The sequence below is a fragment of the Notolepis coatsorum genome, assembly GCF_963971535.1.
Source record: "Notolepis coatsorum genome assembly, chromosome: 4".
Classification (NCBI taxonomy): domain Eukaryota; kingdom Metazoa; phylum Chordata; class Actinopteri; order Aulopiformes; family Paralepididae; genus Notolepis; species Notolepis coatsorum.
The window spans coordinates 134898355-134918632 of NC_140168.1; the positions used below are offsets into that span (position 1 = coordinate 134898355).

Genomic DNA, 20278 nt, shown 5'->3' on the forward strand with positions numbered 1-20278 from the left:
TCGTTCCCGGGTGGCATGCGGGTTGTGCGTGTGTGTAGTCGTGAGGTCAGGCCACAGTCTGCTCACCCTGTGCGTTGAGTTGCTTGAGTGCCTCTTCGCACGGTCGGGTCCGTCGCCCTCCCAGGAAACCCCCAATAGGGGGGGTGCCCTCCATTAGGGGGTGTCGGGGGGGCTCAGCCCTCCCTGTTCTGATGGTTGTGGGGGGCCTTCAGCGGGGTGTATTTGTCGGCCGGTGGCTCCGCTCGGCCTCCCTTGTGCATGAGTGACGCCGAGCGGATCCACTATGATACAGAACGATAGGTTATGACTATAACCAAGTTCTGTTAATAGTGGTGACGCTCGGCGTCCGACGCCGCTGCAGCCCTTGATCTCACCTTGTGGTGAAAGCTTGGGAAGGAGGAGAGCAGGTGACCACACACCTGCTTATGTAGGTAAGCTGATAGGGGTGTGGTCAGAAAAATATTGGGATATAAAGGTACATTGTGGTCTTTATTCAGTGCATGTGCACATGCTGGGATAGTGCATGAGTGACGCCGAGCGTCACCACTATTAACAAAACTTGGTTATAGTCATAACCTATCGTTATAGATATAGTATCTACAGATACTGTATGTAAAAGGATTATGTGAAAGTATGTACAGACAGATGTGGATAGAAATGTATACGATAAGAATAAATAAACAAATATATATATATATACAGCATTATTGTTCATTCATTAAATTCTTTACCAAGAAAATTGACCTCATTAGAGATGAAATTGTTGCCTTACTCAACAATCAGAGTCCCTCCCAACCTCTGATGGGCCTTCCCCCTGATTTTGAATCCAGCCATTCGCTATGCTGCCTTGAAAATGTCTCACTTATGCCCCTTTTCCACTGCATGGTACCTACTCGACTCTACTCTACTCTACTCGGCATTTTCGATTTTCCATTACCATTTCCATTCCATTCCATTTCCATTACCAAAGTACCTGGTACCTGGTACCAGGTACTTTTTGGGTACTTTTTGGGTACTTTTGTTGCAGCAGGCACAAGTGCAATAAACAAAGGATACAGTCACTGTGTATTCTGCCTCATTTATTGATTAAACAAAACCGACATCAACACAATTTGCCACCGAGCGGAGAGTTTAGTCTCGCAAAAAGATCGCTGACTTGTTAAGGCTTAAGCTTGTTGTTAGGTTAGGTGCTAATATTGTGCTAGCGTTTTAGCATGGCTATCGTACATAGCGTGATCAATATAACTCGCTATTGATTGTTTGTATGAGTAACATTAATGCTAGTAGAATAGACACAACGTGAGGTAATCACCATCCATTTTAAACCGGTTATTACCTAATGCTAACGTTAGCAAATAGAGGCGAGACTGGTAACGTTACAGCTTTGTTGTTAGCCTAATGCTAATGCTAACGTTAGCATACAGCCTAGCTAACGTTAACGCTTGTAGAATAGACAATGAGAGCTAACATTAGCGTTAGCAGAATAGACACAACGAGAGTCTCGTTAATGTTGTTATTGATTGATTGATTGAAAACTGTGTTTTACTCTGGCTTGCGCCTAGCTCACGGACATAGCTATGCTGGAGCTCTCACAGAGCTATGGAGCTCTCAGCTGTACACCAGCAGCCCCGCCTCCCCACACGGAGACAAACTGAGTACTTTATTTTAGTACCTGCAGTGGAAAAGGAACGAAGTACCAGGTACCTAAAGCAAGTAGAGTAGAGTAGGGTAGAGTCGAGTAGGTACCATGGAATGGAAAAGAGGCATTAGTGCCCTCTCTAAATTGGTTGGCGCGGCTAAACCCTCAACCTGTCTGTTTGACCCTCTTCCAGCAACTCTCGTCAAAAAACGCTTCCCAACTCTAGGCCCTGCCCTACTCAATATCTTCAACACCTCCTTCTCTACTGGCGTAGTGCCCCTGGCCTTTAAATCAGCCGTCATTAAACCACTACTTAAAAAACTGAACCTCGACCCTCTAATCTTGAAAAATTACAGATCCATCTCCAATCTTCCGTTCCTATCCAAAGTGTTAGAACGGATCGTCGCAACGCAATTTACTGACCACTTATCAAACAATAATCTTAATGAATCTTTTCAATCTGGCTTGCCTTTAGGGCCTTACACTCCACCGAAACGGCGGTTACCAAAGTCACAAATGACTTACTGCTCTCTCTTGACTCAAACCTCACTTCTGTGCTCTTATTGCTTGACCTCAGTGCAGCCTTTGACACTATCGATCACTCGATTCTTCTAGGTCGGCTTGAGAATCATGTTGGCATTCGGGGTCACGCACTAGCTTGGTTTAAATCTTATTTAACTGAAGAACACACTGCGTGGTCTATAATGATTTAACATCTGAGACCCTCCCAGTGCAATGTGGTGTCCCACAAGGCTCTGTCCTGGGCCCTTTGCTATTTTCGATTTACATGCTACCCCTCGGCAATATCATATGCAAATTTGGCATAAACTTTCATTTTTACGCTGATGACACCCAATTATATTTACCTATTAAGCCAAATGATTCCTCCCAATTACAAAACCTTGAGGCCTGCTTGCTTGCCATCAAAAAGTGGATGTCGCAAAACGTTCTACTCCTTAATGCAGATAAAACTGAGATGTTAATTGTTGGCCCCCCAAACCACAGAGGCCTGTTTCAGGACATCTCCCTCAACTTTGATACTTGTCATGTATCCCAGAGCTCCACCATAAAAAACCTCTGAGTCATTTTTGATCCCTCCCTCTCATTTAATGCACATAAAAAATTCACCAAAATTGACTTCTTCCATCTTCGTATTATCGCAAAAATTCGCCCCATTTTAACTCTGGCTGATGCTGAAACCCTGATTCATGCTTTTGTCTCATCACGTCTGGACTACTGTAATGCACTTTTTTCAGGCCTACCTAATTCAAGCATAAAAAATCTTCAACTCGTGCAAAATGCGGCTGCATGGATACTAACTAGAACTAGAACATTTTATCACATCACACCAGTTGTGTCCGCCCTACACTGGCTTCCTATTCAAGCCCGATCTGACTTTAAAGTGCTACTCATAACCTACAAAATTTTAAATGGGCTTGCACCGCTCTATCTATCCGATCTCATCTCACGATACTCGCCTGCTCGTGCTCTGCGCTCACAAAATGCGGGGCTTCTATCGATTCCTAGGGTTAAAAAGAAATCCGCCGGCCACAGAGCCTTTGTCTACCGTGCTCCCTACCTGTGGAACAAATGACCTGCCGTCGTCATGGGCGCCTGCTCTGTCGAAGTTTTTAAATCCCTGCTTAAGACGCATCTTTTCTCTCTCTCCTTCAACCTACCCTGATCTCACCTGGTCGGGGACTGACCTTTAGATTAATCTGTCTAGTTTAGTTAGGATGTCTATTTTCTCCTATCTCTGCTTTTCCACAGCACTACAAACATGAACTCTCTAACCCCTGTGTAAATCGTCTTTAAGTGTTATCTGCAATATATGATCTTGGTGAGTTGAGGAAAACTCACTCTGTGTCTCTGTATGCTGTTTCAGCATACTCTTAAAGCTGAAGGTTCCTCTTTCCCGGAACACAAGCCATTTCCTGCTAACTGTTTAACGTAAGGTTATGTATATAACCAAGTTCTATGAATTATGGCGACACTCAGCATCAGTTGCATAATATCTCGCTTCAGTGGATATGCACTGAATACATTTCAAAATGTACCTTTACATACCAACATCCGTCTGACCACACCCCCATCTGCTGCCTACATAAGCAGGGGTGGGGCCACACACTCATCTCCTTCCCAACAAATTTCACCACAATGAAAGATCAAGGGCCGCAGCGGCGTCCTGATGCTGAGCGTCGCCATAATTCATAGAACTTGGTTATATACATAACCTTACGTTCTATTTCATTATGGCTTTCGCTCAGCATCAGTTGCATAACAGGAGCTGAGCGGGAGCCATAGCTCGACAAATGTACCCCGCTGAGGCCCCCCATAACCATCAGACCGGGGAGGACCGAGCCCCCCGACCCTCCCTAATGGAGGATACCCCCCCTATTGGAGGCTTACGGGAGGGAGACGGATCCGACCGTGCGAAGAGGAACTCAAGCAACTCAACGCACAGGGTGAGCAGACCGTGGCTTGACCCCACGACTACACACACGCACAACCCGCATGCCACCAGGGAACGAACGGAAGGAACAAACCTTGTTACTGCCCCCAAAATCACGGGGTCAAGAGCAAACCCAACCCCGTGGCAAGGCTGTAGCAGCGGAGCGCGAATGAAGACCCAGACCCACTGAAGGGACTGGATCCCCTGGAAAAAGGGGGCCCGGAGAGGTCAATGACGCCCGGCATCAAGACCCCAACAGGTGGTCACTTAGTGACACCGCCCCCCACATCGCCAGCGTATTCGGATAAGGCCCCTCCAAGAGCGGGCCCTTTCCCCCCAATAGCACACCGCCTGGCACACTGACCCTGCAGAACAGGCAGTCAGCATGGCCGTAAGCACTCAAAAAAGGTTAACCAACGGAAGCAGGCAGCGCACCGGGGAAACCAGGCAGCAGGATGTAACCTGAGCCTGGAGCACTGCGGACGAGACAGGTGCCAAAGGAGTCAGCTGAAAACAGCCCCCCCGGCGGAAGGGGCGTATGCTGGTGTTGTTGATCACCATGACAAAGCCTCCATTAAAAAAAAACCACCTAGAGGGGTCGAGGCAGAGAAGGTTGACATGATTGGCAGACGTCATGAACGTGCAGGGGCACACTCAACCGGGTAACCCGGGAGTTGACTCTGCTCCAACACACCAGGGAATCAACCACCCTCTTGGTACCACATGCGGTGGTTGTTCCTATAACCCCTCAAGAAAAAACTCCAAAACACACCTGCGGGTATACACTGGCTATACCGCAGTACAAGTGTTTCAGTTTTCAAAAAAGGGTTATTCCAGGCCTACGGGTCGACGAAACATTACTTCGGACCGGGCCCGGCGGCTCGGGAAGCACAGGGTTACCAGAGGAGGTCCAAAGACCACCCCAACAGCCCCCTCTTCGCCACGCGTGAGAGAGGAGCGAAAAGAATGGAGAACCAGCCCTAAGCTCACCGCACTTGGTATTCCCAGGCGGTCTCCCAACCAAGTACTAACCAGGACCGAACCTGCTTAGCTTCCGAGATCGGACGAGATCGGGCGTGTACAGGTTGGTATGGCCGTAAGCCATTACGATAGTGCAGAGTACAACATGTACCCAACAAAGCAGGGGTGGGCAATTATTTTTCCCGGGGGGCCGAATGAGCAACTGAAAATATGTTGGAGGGCCGGGCCAAAATTCCAAACTCAATTATGCATAATATACATTTTATTTCTATATAAAAAGCAGTAAATGGCATTGTTTTGACCCCTGGTAAGAGTGTATGTTATAGGTGAGGTTAGCTTTCAAAAATATAATTTATTCAAATAGAATTTATTTCCAAAATGATAAACAAAATGTGAAACATTAATAACAAAGGGCATGTATGAAAAAGTGCTATACAAATAAAGTTATTATTTTGAGTTTCATATACTATTGAAACAAGGATTTTCTTAACTTTCTAAAGACATCACATCATCTTATAGCCAAAATAAACAATACATGTCACTGAACTGTGTAAATAAAAGTGTCCCGGTAGCCTTTTTTACTTTACATGCCTATATTAAACATTTAATGTTTTCAGAACTGTGCAAAAAAAAGAAAAAGAAAACGATCAAGTGTCCCATTTCACTTGTTATATTTCCACATTTTAGTGTTCTTCAGCTCTTTTTTTCATTCAGTGTGATAAATCCAGTCTCTGTTGAGCTTTAACAAGTCCATCAAAGTCAGGTTGCATGTCTGAGGTGGAGATACGAAGCACAGCTGCCAGATGTTCATCAGTGAGAGAGGATCTGTACCTGGACTTGGTAAACGTCATGACTGAGAATGTCTGTTCACATATGTGTCACCTGGCAGCGCTAGTGACCACAACTCGGCCCGCCCCCTTCTCGGCTAGACGTTCTAGAGTTTTCTTTAATTTTTTTATGTGTTTTTTTCTTTTCTTCATATTATTATAAATTGAATGTATAAGTACTTGTTTACTATAAAAACGAACAGTTAGAATATCTAAAATAGTGTCAATCCTGTGTTTAAATTTAGGTTGTTCACGGACTTTTTTTCAATGAAACGGGGGCGTAATTACTGTATTTGCATGTGAATCAAGCCCGCAGAGATTTACATTGGGGGAGTGTTTGAAGCGACGCACTGGCTGTTTACACTTTCAATGGGATTATCATCAGGTTGCACTCTGGATCAGAAAGAGATGAATGCATTGGATCTAATGAACGAGTACAGGAACTTTGTTAAACCAGTTGATTCAGTCTCTGCTCACCAGTGAAAACACCGCGCTATTCAACGGAATTAACTATGAGATCGGTCGAGATGCGTCTGCATGGGTACGTTTAAGAATGTTTGTTTATGTTTACAGTAGCATGTTTACAATTCCGCATCTTTGATAAAACTACACCAAGTTTTTCTGCCGACCACAAGTCCAACCATGTCACGTTTATTGTGTTATTACGACGAGCTCATGCTACATTAACGTTAGCGTTAGCTAGCTAGCTAGCCATACAGCCATGTAAGTTAAAGTTGCTAACGTTATATTGATAGCTATTGTTTCAGATAGCAAGGTGGAGAGCTACATAACATGCACAGTGTGTATGTGTAACTAGGAGGGATATGAGGACTGTGTGTATGTGTAGCTAGGAGTGCTATGATAACTGTGTGTATGTGTAGCTAGGAGGGATATGAGGACTGTGTGTATGTGTAGCTATAGGAGGGATATGAGGTATGTGTGTATGTGTAGCTAGGAGTGATATGATAACTGTGTGTATGTGTAGCTAGGAGTGATATGATAACTGTGTGTATGTGTAGCTAGGAGGGATATGAGGACTGTGTGTATGTGTAGCTAGGAGGGATATGAGGTATGTGTGTATGTGTAGCTAGGAGTGATATAATAACTGTGTGTATGTGTAGCTAGGAGGGATATGATAACTGTGTGTATGTGTAGCTAGGAGTGATATGATAACTGTGTGTATGTGTAGCTAGGAGGGATATGAGGACTGTGTGTATGTGTAGCTAGGAGGGATATGAGGTATGTGTGTATGTGTAGCTAGGAGTGATATGATAACTGTGTGTATGTGTAGCTAGGAGGGATATGATAACTGTGTGTATGTGTAGCTAGGAGTGATATGATAACTGTGTGTATGTGTAGCTAGGAGGGATATGAGGACTGTGTGTATGTGTAGCTATAGGAGGGATATGAGGTATGTGTGTATGTGTAGCTAGGAGTGATATGATAACTGTGTGTATGTGTAGCTAGGAGTGATATGATAACTGTGTGTATGTGTAGCTAGGAGGGATATGAGGACTGTGTGTATGTGTAGCTAGGAGTGATATGATAACTGTGTGTATGTGTAGCTAGGAGTGATATGATAACTGTGTGTATGTGTAGCTAGGAGGGATATGAGGACTGTGTGTATGTGTAGCTAGGAGGGATATGAGGTATGTGTGTATGTGTAGCTAGGAGTGATATAATAACTGTGTGTATGTGTAGCTAGGAGGGATATGATAACTGTGTGTATGTGTAGCTAGGAGTGATATGATAACTGTGTGTATGTGTAGCTAGGAGGGATATGAGGACTGTGTGTATGTGTAGCTAGGAGGGATATGAGGTATGTGTGTATGTGTAGCTAGGAGTGATATGATAACTGTGTGTATGTGTAGCTAGGAGGGATATGATAACTGTGTGTATGTGTAGCTAGGAGTGATATGATAACTGTGTGTATGTGTAGCTAGGAGGGATATGAGGACTGTGTGTATGTGTAGCTATAGGAGGGATATGAGGTATGTGTGTATGTGTAGCTAGGAGTGATATGATAACTGTGTATGTGTAGCTAGGAGTGATATGATAACTGTGTGTATGTGTAGCTAGGAGGGATATGAGGACTGTGTGTATGTGTAGCTAGGAGGGATATGAGGACTGTGTGTACGTGTAACTAGGAGGGATATGAGGACTGTGTGTATGTGTAACTAGAAGGGATATGAGGACTGTGTGTATGTGTAACTGTGACACTGACATCCATAACTTCAATCATACATTATTTTATTATTTATGCATCAGAGAATGGCCCATGCCAGATACAGATACAGTGCTATGATTATAAACTTGTTGTTATTACACACACACACACACACACACACACACACACACACACACACACACACACACACACACACACACACACACACACACACACACACACACACACACACACACACACACACACACACACACACACACACACACACACACACACACACACACGGACCCTGCATCCATACACTCTGTAGAAATTGACTTTTATTTTATCTTCTTAAAATTGTTTATTTTTTATTGTGATGTTACCTACTAAGATAAGATGATCCTTTATTAATCCCCTTTGGGAAATTCTGGTGTCAAAGCAGCATGGGTGGAGACAGGGGTCCTGAGGAGAGAGAAATGTCATGGCAGCACTTAATTATGTTAATGCTATGCAGGAGATGGGCGTTGCTGGAGGGGGTTTGTTGACGCCCCAGCTCACTTTGTCTGAAGTGTGAAAAGTGGCCTTCCTTTGAGAGGGCTTTCACCCCCTTAAGTATTCTAGGACACAACCAGGTTTACAAGTTATAATTGAGCACATCGTGTTAAAAAAATTCTCAGATTTCAACATATGACACATCATTTGAAAGCTTAGATTCTGTACTTTAGCAATCTGGAATAATCTGAAAAATGAAAATGTAGAGATCTGGCACAAAGCGCTGTGAGGTGACACATATAGGTGGATCCAAAGAGAACCAACATCTTCTGAGCATGTCTCCTCATGTTTGGAAAGTTCTCCTCCTTGAGAGCAGAGTAGAACTCTAGCAGTGATGCTGACTTAAAGTGCTCTTTCAGTAGTGAATCAGACTGCAGGTCAATGAGTTCAAGCTGAACATCAGTGGGTGCACTATCAACACTGCAGGTAAAGGGAGAGGAAACCAGCTGCATTTCATCCTCAACCTTTTTGAAATCTTGAAAACACCTTGAAAATTCATCATGCAGTGCTTCCAACATGGATGAGTACCTGTGCCGGTGATCAGCTGATGGTTTGACTTCTTTCAGGGTTTTCATGTGTTTGAGATTGTTGCTGCCTAGTTGCCTTGAAATTAATTGCAACTTTGTCATGAAGGCTTTCACATGGCTATGCATTTCATGAGAAAAAATGCCCTTGCCCTGCAGTTGTGTGTTCAGTAGGGATGGGTACCGTTCACATTTGAACCGATACGGTACCGGTACCTGTGAATCGATACCGGTACCCAACGGTACCTTTTTTCTGTACTTTAGTCTCTAAAAATGTAATCTACCTAGTTGTGAAAAAAGAAATCCAAACTTCAAATAACCACACTTTCGACCGTTTTCGGCTTGCCCCAACTGCTTTGTTGTTGAATCAAGTCAAATCCTAGGTACGCGTATATTGTGCGTGTGAACGTTGAAAAAAATAAAAAATAAAAAAACATAAAAAAATAAAAAAAAATAATAATAATAATAATTATCATGTAATCTTTCGCGGGCCCGTCAGAATCATCCCGCGGGCCGTATCCGGCCCGCTGGCCATACAATGCCCAGGTCTGCAACAAAGGGTCTCCATAACACCTAACCCTGTGACACCCGGGCCGACCCGGCATTTTTCCCCCCGAAAAAAGCACAAGTCCCTCAGGGTACCAGAATAGCAGATCTGCATCCCCGGCAGACAACGGGTTAACTGACCTGGACCAGCGCAACCAGACCAGTCCCGTGCCCTAACCACGCCGACATGCCCACTCCAGAAGAGGGGGTAGGTATGCGTGTCGATCTAAAACATGAAAAGAGGGCGCCACCCAGACGGTCCCATTTGGACCGCGCTCAGTGGCCCACCCCAAGGGCGTGAGACCCCTCTACCTATGTTCTGATCTATTCCGTTAACATCCCCCAGATATGAACGAGAATTCATCGAGACAACCTAGTAAACTGGCGCTCGGAAGAGACAAAACTCCATCCCAGTTGCCCTATAAAAACGCTGTTTTAATAACAAGCAACCAAGGCGCACCAGCCTCATGCGTGATTCCCATCAGAAACACCCAGAGCCAGCACTTACATACGCGTCGAGACCCAAACACATCAATGGATAGTCTAGCAAGACACCAAACATTGTTCCTCCAAGTCGCCTGGGAGAACGACAAGGAGCTGTCGTGCTTCATGTTCCTTCCTCTTTTTATTCAAAAAAGAAAGAAACACAGACTGACATGAATCCCACGTGACGCAGCTGAGGGTCAAAATTGTTTACATTTTTACATCCCACCACCCTCGCCACAGGGAGGAGATGGAAATCCCCAGAGAGACTTCCCACGCGAGCTGTATAGATTGAAAAGAATATATTGCAACATTGAGCTATGTAACACTTGGTTTAGGGCTCTCCGAGGAGGAGGCACTGAACCAATACACACTCAACAATCGAATTTAATCGAATACACACACAATAGAGCAGAACTCCTTTTTGAAGTTCTACTCACCTTAACAATCTGAGGAGGAGGCTCTGAAACTCTGAAGAGGCTCCCTCACAGGGAAGGAGAGTCCGAACTCACAGAAGGCACTTCTCCCCGAGGAGGAGCTTCGTGAAGAGGAGCTCTGACAACTCCCTGAAACAGATCCATAACATGGACCTGAACAACCCACGTAAGTCTTACCAACAGAGACGCGCTCAGTGACGTACTCTATAGCGGGTGAATTTCCGCGGTGCACACGCCCAATCTTCCAGGGCGTGGGACCAGGAAACTCCCCCCCCCCCCCTCTTACCCTGTAACGTGCCGAACAGCAACGTGACAGGAACCTTGAAGGACAGGAGGTTTTAACCCCTGACCAATCAGAAAAGGGGAGGAAAGGATTACCAGTTCACCCCTTTACGACCCCACACCCATGATACGATGTAATGACAAGTAGAGCATGACACAGTCATAGCCTGCTACATGAAGCATCGAACAGCTTCACATAGCTCATGTGCTAACCTGCTATCTGATTTCTACTAAGGAAAAAACACAGAACAGAGAGGGCCCCCTTTAAGAGCCCCGGTACCAGACTTACATATGTGCTTCTGTGGGCCAAACCTAACCCAGTTGTAGATCACAAGACACACACAACCCGTCATCACAACAAAAAATGGCAAAGTACACTCTTGCTACAGAGGAACGCCGTTTTTCATAATGAGAGAATACAGAATCCTCGATTACGTATTGGCCACAGGCCTTGCTAAGCACACATGATAAGTGACCAAACAATCTTTTCTTTAGGAAAACATTTTTCTCAAGTGGAAAGCACAACCCCAGCAATTAAGCTGAGGGTTACATCGTATCCCCACAAACACAGTGACACAATATATTGTAAACAACATGTCTGAGAGGAGGGGGGGAAGCCCCAGGGAAACCGGGGGGATCACCCCTCCTTCCTTACCCTTGATACGACCAAGTTGAACAGGTAACCCTGTTAATATGTGAACACACTGTTCATTGTCATTACAGGCTGAGAAAAGAATTCATTCCTCAATCACATGTCACTAAGCATAGCTTCATAGGTTAATTAACCCCCTTAGTTGTGAGTTCACGTTACATGAACATACATGTTCTCATCACAACTAACCAGATCATTTTTACACATGTAAACAACAACCCGATTTCTATGGAGAGAGAAGCTATACCAGTGACAAGACAATTCACACACAACACGCGTCGTATCCTCAATGTATTGCAGCAACACACGTTTTGGAAAACATCGTTATTACAAAACATTTAGAAGGGAAGGAAAGAAGAAGTGTTTAAAGTCCGGTCGGGACTCCTACCCTGAGCGCAGGCCAAGATAACTGCAATCTGGTTAACGGGACACCGAAGTTGAACACAGCATCTCCTGTGTTGGCGACGAGGGTAACGTCGCTGCGCCACCCAGCCACTACGTTTCTCCATGTTGACGCAGTCCTCGCTGGCAGGGCTCCCGGTGTAGGTTCGACTAACATCCTCTGTCAAAGATGACGTCGTAGTCAGAGTGTTTAAGGCATGTTATAGTCAAAGCAACGTTCAACAGTGTAGCATCAAGCTAACAGCCGCTTTCGACTGATAGCAACAAGCTAACGTTTCCTAGCCTAGTGACACAACGGGCTAGCGCCGCAGCTAACAGCTGACTGGCTAACAGGTAGGCCACAACTAGCATGCAGGCTAAGCAGCTATCACCTGAACTGTACACAACGACATAACAAGCCACACTTCAGACAGGCCGACGTCTGAAACCCTCCTCATCCTTTAAGAGAGAAGAGAAAAAGAAATGTCAACACAGTTTACAACAGTGATTTTACCAGACATACGGCAGAGCCGGCACAAGTCCCATCTGGGCTGCAGCCGACATGAACATGGATCTTCCGATAACGAACATCCATGCCCACATTTCCTCGTTAGGGTGTACTTTCACTTTTATGTGAAAGATGGGGCCTGCACGGGACAGAGAAGCATCCGCTTGTCCAGAGAATCCTGGGATCACCAGGTCCTGGTCGCGGCCCACTAGTTGACCATCATGGGCTTCAGACCAAGATCCTCCGCCGTCGCCTAAGAGGCCAAACAGAGGACCCTAATCTGGGGCCGGCTTTCGTAAAAATTGTCAGCTAGCCCCCATAGCACTAACAGACAACTGGCGCTCGCAAGCAAACATTACTCACCCAGGCTCGAAAACCAACCAGTACCTCACAACAGACTTCCACAGTCCAGCTGAATGGCCGGAGGGCCAAACCCATCCAGCCGCAGCAAAGGAGGACTGCAATTTGGGGAGTATATCAGCGACGCGAGCCCATAATACGAAAAAACCGGTGGAGGTTTAGAATGATCATCATCTTCCAGACACTCCAGTGACGAAGACAATATCGCCGTATTTTCTCGAAAATAGTGAGAGAGAAAATAAAGATATAATGTCAACGTATCTCCTTGTTTTTCTGTTTTCCTTTCCTCAGACTAAATATTTTCTCCACGTCAAGTGGGTATATAACAGGCACTTCCTTGTGGATGAAATTTGAGAAGGAGATGAGTGTGTGGCCCCACCCCTGCTTATGTAGGCAGCAGATGGGGGTGTGGTCAGACGGATGTTGGTATGTAAAGGTACATTTTGAAATTTATTCAGTGCATATCCACTGAAGCGAGATATTATGCAACTGATGCTGAGTGAAAGCCATAATGAAATAGAACCTAGATACTGCTTGTCACACTAACTGTTTCTGTAGAGTCAGCAATGGCACAGCTTATTATCTACTATCAGCATGACCATATTGTCTAAATGGCACGCTTTAGGTCACATGTCTATTCTACTGCATTTCCGTAATAAAAGCTCTGTGACAGGGAAATGGTTTTCAGTGTCTCTCTGAGAGACATTCCCTGCTGCAGCTTGTAATAGTAAACCTGTTGTCTTGTGTTGTCTCTTAACTTTGGTTAAGTGCTTGTTGGGGGCACAGTAAATCTCTAACAATATGCTTACTTCATATATCTACTTTATTCAAATATATGCTTACCTATATCTATTGCTATGTATGTCCGCCCACTACAATCACGCAAGCTGTCTAACGCCTGTCCCGTCTCCCTGTCTCCCTGTGAGTTGCTGTCCCGGAGTGTTGACCGGAGTGTCGGACGTCCCGTGATGAAGGCCGGGAGGATGCGATCCTCTCTGCGTGCCCTCCTGTCTCCCTGTCTCCAGCGGTCTCATAGTGGTGACCGGAGTGTTGGACGTCCCGCGATTATGTCGGGGAGGTTGCGACCCTCTCTGCGCCGCCCCCTATCTCCCTGTCTCCGGCTGTCTCAGAGCAATGACCGGAGTGTTGAACGACCCGTGATTAAGACGGGTAGGACGCAACCCTCTTTGCGCCGCCCCTGTGCCTCAAATAGATTCGCTATCAGCTCTATCTTTAATCTTTCAAAATGTTCAGTTGCTATCGCTATCAGCTCTATCTTTAATTTTTCAAAATGTTCAGTTGCTATTGCATGCACTCATCTGTGTTTCACTACACACATGAGTGCATGCTTACCAACTGTTAGTCTGCAACACTACTATCACTGACATCTAAGAAGGGAGATCCCCCCTTGAATGGCCCTTCTAAGGTTTCTCTCCTCCACACTGCATGTGGTGCATTTTTCCTTATTGTTAGGTTTTAGTGAGTTTTTCCTTACCTTCGCATGGGGTATATCTGGGAGTGCTTGCATTCATTAATTTATTTGCATTTATTTTAAATTTGTTGGACCTTATGGTGTTCTTGTTTTGTTCTTGACTTATTGTTATGTTTCTTCTTGACTTGTTTAAAGAAGACGTGTCCGGCCCATGGGGACATTAACGTGTGTTGTCGGGCCTTACAAATAAATTTGATTTGAATTTGATTTATTGTACATGCTATCATACAGAGTTATATGGGCTATATGCAGGTGTATAAATAGGTCTATAGAAGGATTATATGCAGGTATATTCAGACAGATATATATATATATATATATATATATATATATATATATATATATATATATATATATATATATATATATATATATATATGCAGTAAATATAAATATATATACATTTATATATGCGGTATATACAGCACTGCTGTACATGCTATTATATAGAGCAGTGTTTCCCAACCGGGGGTACGCGTACCCCTAGGGGTACGTGGGTGGTCCCCAGGGGGTACATGAAAAAAAAAAAATATATATATAAAAAAAAAAAAAAAAAAAAAATCTCCATCTTTTTATTTTTTATATAAGTTTAGAGGAAAGAGACATTCACATCAGCATTTCATATTAATTCCCACAGTGGCATAAAAAAGTGTCTTTTCAGTATATAGATTGTCCGTCAGTATAGTCATATACTGTGTAGCCTGCCTGCTTGCAGTTGTGATTTTTAGAGATGAATCATCGTTTAATAATATAATGTGTGGCAAACAAGGTATGTTTATCTCCGTTATATTAGTGAGAAATAATGCAACCTTGGCCCAAAAAGCTAGTACTCCTGGACATTCCCACATCATATGTATGTATGTTCCTATGACTTTTTGCAGACATAAAGCAGTGCACATAGGGGACTTTGTAAAATTCTGATTTGACAGTTTCCTGGGTGACAGATCAAATCTTTGTATCAGTTTGTAATAAGTTAATTGATTATTATAATTACGAGAGGTTAACGGAATATTATCCCATACATTCTGCCAATTTATGCAGGCGTTGTAATCCTTTAAATCTATGTTCCAGACAGTGGTATTACCTGTAGTTCTGTTTAGTTTTCCTTGTATTTTATTATATAATCCAGAAACAAAACCATTTTTAACATTTATGCCACTCACTATAATCATTAAAGGATGAACTGGTAACGGCTGATTCCATGGGATACCATAAGTGTGCATTGCAGTGCGCAACTGTAAATAAAAAAAGAAGGATGTACTAGGGACATTATAGATTTGTTTGAGCTCTTGAAAGGATCTGAGACCGTATTCACTGTATATGTCAGATAGTTTGTGAATACCTTGTCTTTGCCAATTGGGAAATGTAGCTGGTTTCCCTCCCAACAGTAAGAAGTTGTTATCAAAATTAGGGGTATCTAGGTGCCATTTTGTGTCCCACTGTCTCATTTCGGCAATATATTTCCAAACGTAAATTGAATGTGCTATAATTGGGCCGAATTTAGTACGGCAAAAGCTTTGGGATAGACCAGAAAAGAGGATATATTTGAGTGTACTGTATATGGAGATACAATGTGCTTCTCCATATTCACCCATGGTATGTCAGAATCATTATTGAACCATCTTAGCAACGGCCTGAGCATAAAAGAGAAATAGTACTGTTCGAAATTATGAACCGATAGCCCTCCTGCTTTTCTACTGTAAAAAAAGAAAAATGTATGTACAGGAAAACTGTACCCAAATAAAGAATAATGCATGCCAAAATTGGGGGAATTCAAATTAAGTAATAATTTGATGGATATAATATTATTATTGGCTATACTTGTTCTATCGCGCAACGTTCAGCTTCCCACCGGACTGTCAGGTGTTACACCGAGCATCATCATTGTAGTGTAGCTAGTTAGCAAAATATCAAGCCTCTTTAAAAATGTCTGTTAACATTATGGATCAATGGCTGAGTCGAGCTGGTTCATCCAGCAACAACAGCACAGGTGATACTGCTGAATCAGGAGAACCCATTCAGAAGAAAAAGAAAACGGCGAAAGTGAAGAATCGTCAGTTTGGTGAACATTATGTGCTCTCTGGATTTACTGTCACAACTACAGAGCAACCACAGCCAAACTTTACTTCAATAAACTGCCAACCTGTGTGACCATGTGACCTTATCCAGGTCATCCACTCACTCACTCACTCACACACACATACACACACACACACACAGCCGGTCTGCCACAATATAGAGACTATTAATTATATATCCTGGGGATCACCACGATTGATTGCGTAGTAGGGGGTACTTTAGGTTGGCTTGCAATGCTTTGGGGGTACAGTACTCAAAAAAGGTTGGGAAACACTGATATATGGGTAGACTATAGTATGAGGTGGGTAGTTAAGATTATCTAGGTTAGTAGTTAACCCACACCAATAATACATGTGGATATGCTAATAAAGGAAGACTGTGATTTTGCTGGAGAGAAGAAAAAAGAGAATCACCTCCTTTGTGACATTTTGCGCCAAACTCTGGTGCTCTGCAGTGTCGGCATCCAAGACCGCCGGGCTGAAAGCCCCGCTCATCCGCATCCGCATATACATGGTTCCCACTGGCCTCGCTGCATACCTATTCCCCACATCACCGCGGTCGGGTGCTGTCGGGACCGGCGGTCCAAGACGGGACATGGCACCCAAGGCTGTGTCATTCGTCTTTGAAAAGTCGAAGGCGGTACGGATCACCGCTGGATACGCAAAGACAATTGGTCTAACTACGGCACGTTTTGGGACATGTTCGATGAACACAGTGGATCCCTTTGGCATCGGAACGCATGGAGATCTCGCTGCCAACGTGACCTTCTCTGAGGCAGGTTCCGGGGTGGATGAGTCGGAGGAAGTTGATGATGAGGAAAATGGCTCCAGAGAACTTGTTTCTGTGGCAACATTAGCATTGCCTGTCACAGGCTGGGAGCTTGGACTCGATGACTTAGGTGTGGTGGGTGAGGTGGGTGAGGTGGTTTGAGACAAAACGACTTCAGGAGTAGATGCGTCTTGAGGACTTGACGCAAGTGTCACTTCCACACTCGCAGTCTCGGAAGAATTGGTTTGGATCCGGGTTGGAAAAAGTGAAGCCATTTTACCAGATGTTGAGGGAGATGAAGAGAATTGGGATGAAGATGTTGTCATATTTGATAACGCTTGGCTGGGGACAGATGAATCAGTTAGTGGCCGTGAAGTGGGCGAGATGCCTGTTGATTGTGGGGATGAAATAGACATGGGGGATGATGGTTGCTCTGGAGTAGAAATTGTGGTCGTGGGCAGTAATGGCATTTGGCTGCCAAATGATGTTGTTACAGATCCTGTAGTTTGTGTTGGTGTTGTGGCTGACTGTTTTGTTTCATATCCTGTAGTTTGTGTTGGTGTTGTGGCTGATTGTGTTGTTACAGATCCTGTAGTTTGTGTTGTGCTTGATTGTGTTGTTACAGATCCTGTAGTTTGTGTTGTGGCTGATTGTGTTGTTACAGATTCTGTAGTTTGTGTTGGTGTTGTGGTTGATTGTGTTGTTACAGATCCTGTAGTTTGTGTTGGTGTTGTGGTTGATGGTGTTGTTACAGATCCTGTAGTTTGTGTTGTGGCTGATTGTGTTGTTACAGATTCTGTAGTTTGTGTTGGTGTTGTGGCTGATTGTGTTGTTACAGATCCTGTAGTTTGTGTTGGTGTTGTGGTTGATGGTGTTGTTACAGATCCTGTAGTTTGTGTTGTGGCTGATTGTGTTGTTACAGATCCTGTACTTTGTGTTGTGGTTGATTGCGTTGTTACAGATCCTGTAGTTTGTGTTGTGGCTGATTGTGTTGTTACAGATGCTGTAGTTTGTGTTGGTGTTGTGGCTGACTGTTTTGTTTCATATCCTGTAGTTTGTGTTGGTGTTGTGGCTGATTGTGTTGTTACAAATCCTGTAGTTTGTGTTGTGCTTGATTGTGTTGTTACAGATCCTGTAGTTTGTGTTGTGGCTGATTGTGTTGTTACAGATTCTGTAGTTTGTGTTGGTGTTGTGGTTGATTGTGTTGTTACAGATCCTGTAGTTTGTGTTGGTGTTGTGGTTGATGGTGTTGTTACAGATCCTGTAGTTTGTGTTGTGGTTGATTGTGTTGTTACAGATCCTGTAGTTTGTGTTGTGGCTGATTGTGTTGTTACAGATCCTGTAGTTTGTGTTGGTGTTGTGGCTGATTGTGTTGTTACAGATCCTGTAGTTTGTGTTGTGGTTGATTGTGTTGTTATGGATCCTGGAGTTTGCATTAATATTGCAGTTAATTGTGTTGTTACGGATCCTGGAGTTTGAGTTTGTGTTGTGGCTGATTGTGTTGTGATGGATCTTGGAGTTTGTGTTGGTGTTGTCGTTGATTGTGTTGTTAAAGATCCTGTAGTTTGTGTTGTTAATGTGGCTGGTTGTGTTGTTATAGATCCTGTAGTTTGTGTTGTTAATGTGGCTGGTTGTGTTGTTATAGATCCTGTAGTTTGTTTTGGTGTTGTGGCTGGTTGTGTTGTTACAGATCCTGTAGTTTGAGTTTGTGTTGTGGCTGATTGTGTTGTTAAAGATCCTGTAGTTTGTGTTGATAATGTGGTTGATTGTGTTGTTATAAATCCTGTAGTTTGTGTTGGTGTTGTCGTTGATTGTGTTGTTACATATCTTGTTGTATTTGATTGTGTTGTTACATATCCTGTAGTTTGTGTTGGTATTATGGTTGATTGTGTTGTTACATATCCTGGCGCTTGGGTTGGTGTTGATTGTGTTGTTACCGATCCTGTAGTTTGTGTTTTCATTGTGGTTGATTTTTTTCTTAGAGTTCCTGTACTTTGTGTTGGTGTTGTGGCTGACTGTGTTGTTACAGATCCTGTAGTTTGTATTGGTGTTGTGGCTGATTGTGTTATTATGGATCCTGTAGTTTGTGTTGGTCTCATGGTTGATTGTGTTGTCACAGATCCTGTAATTTGTGTCATGGTTGGTTGTGTTGTTATAGATCCTGTAGTTTGAGTTGGTGTTGTGGCGGATTGTGTTGTTGTGGATCCTGTAGTTTGTGTTGGTGTTGTGGCTGATTGTGTTGTTGTGGATCCTGTAGTTTGTGTTTGTGTTGTGGCTGATTCTGTTAGATATCCTGTAGTTTGTGCTGGTGTTGTGGCTGACTGTGTTATTATAAATCCTGTAGTTTGTGTTTGTGTCGTGGCTGATTGTGTTATTACATATCCTGTAGTTTGTGTTGGTGTTGAGGCTGATTGTGTTGTTACATATCCCGGCATTTGGGTTGGTTTAGATTCTGTTGTTACCGATCCTGTAGTTTGAGTTGGTGTTGTGGCTGGTTGTGTTGTTATAGATGCTGTAGTTTGAGTTTGTGTTGTGGCTGACTGTGTTATTCCTGATCCTGTAGTTCCTGTTTGTCTTAAGCCTGATTCTGTTGTTACAGATCCTGTAGTTTGTGTTTTCGTTGTGGTTGACTTTTTTCTTAGAGTTCCTGTAGTTTGTGTTGGTGTTGTGGCTGGTTGTTTTGTTACAGATATTGTAGTTTGTATTGGTGTTTTGGCTGATTGTGTTGTTGTGGATCCTGTCGTTTCTGTTGGTAATATGGCCAATTGAGTTGTTATAGATCCTGTAGTTTGAGTTGTGGCTGATTGTGTTGTTATAGATCCTGTAGTTTGGGTTGCCATTGTGGCTGATTGTTTTGTTACAGATCCTGGAGTTTGAGTTGGTGTTGTGGCTGATTGTGTTGTTACAGATATTGTAGTTTGTATTGGTGTTTTGGCTGATTGTGTTGTTATAGATATTGTAGTTTCTATTGGTGTTGTGGCTGATTGTGTTGTTATAGATCCTGTAGTTTGTTTTGGTGTTGTGGCTGAATGTGTTGTTATGGATCCTGTAGTTTGTGTTTGTCTTATGGCTGATTCTGGTGTTACTGATCCTGTAGTTTGTGTTGGTATTGTGGCGGATTGTGTTGTTGTCGATCCTGTAGTTT

At 43.7% G+C, this 20278-nt stretch overlaps 1 long non-coding RNA gene across 1 annotated transcript in view; it reads right to left on the reverse strand.

Moving 5' to 3' along the window:
* Positions 1–17176, reverse strand: part of LOC311227143 — a 31598-nt gene extending 14422 nt beyond the window's left edge. The window contains exon 1 of the long non-coding RNA XR_014619573.1: positions 16779–17176. This is a non-coding gene — a long non-coding RNA (uncharacterized lncRNA). The remainder of the gene's footprint in view (positions 1–16778) is intronic.
* Positions 17177–20278: the final 3102 nt, after the last annotated feature.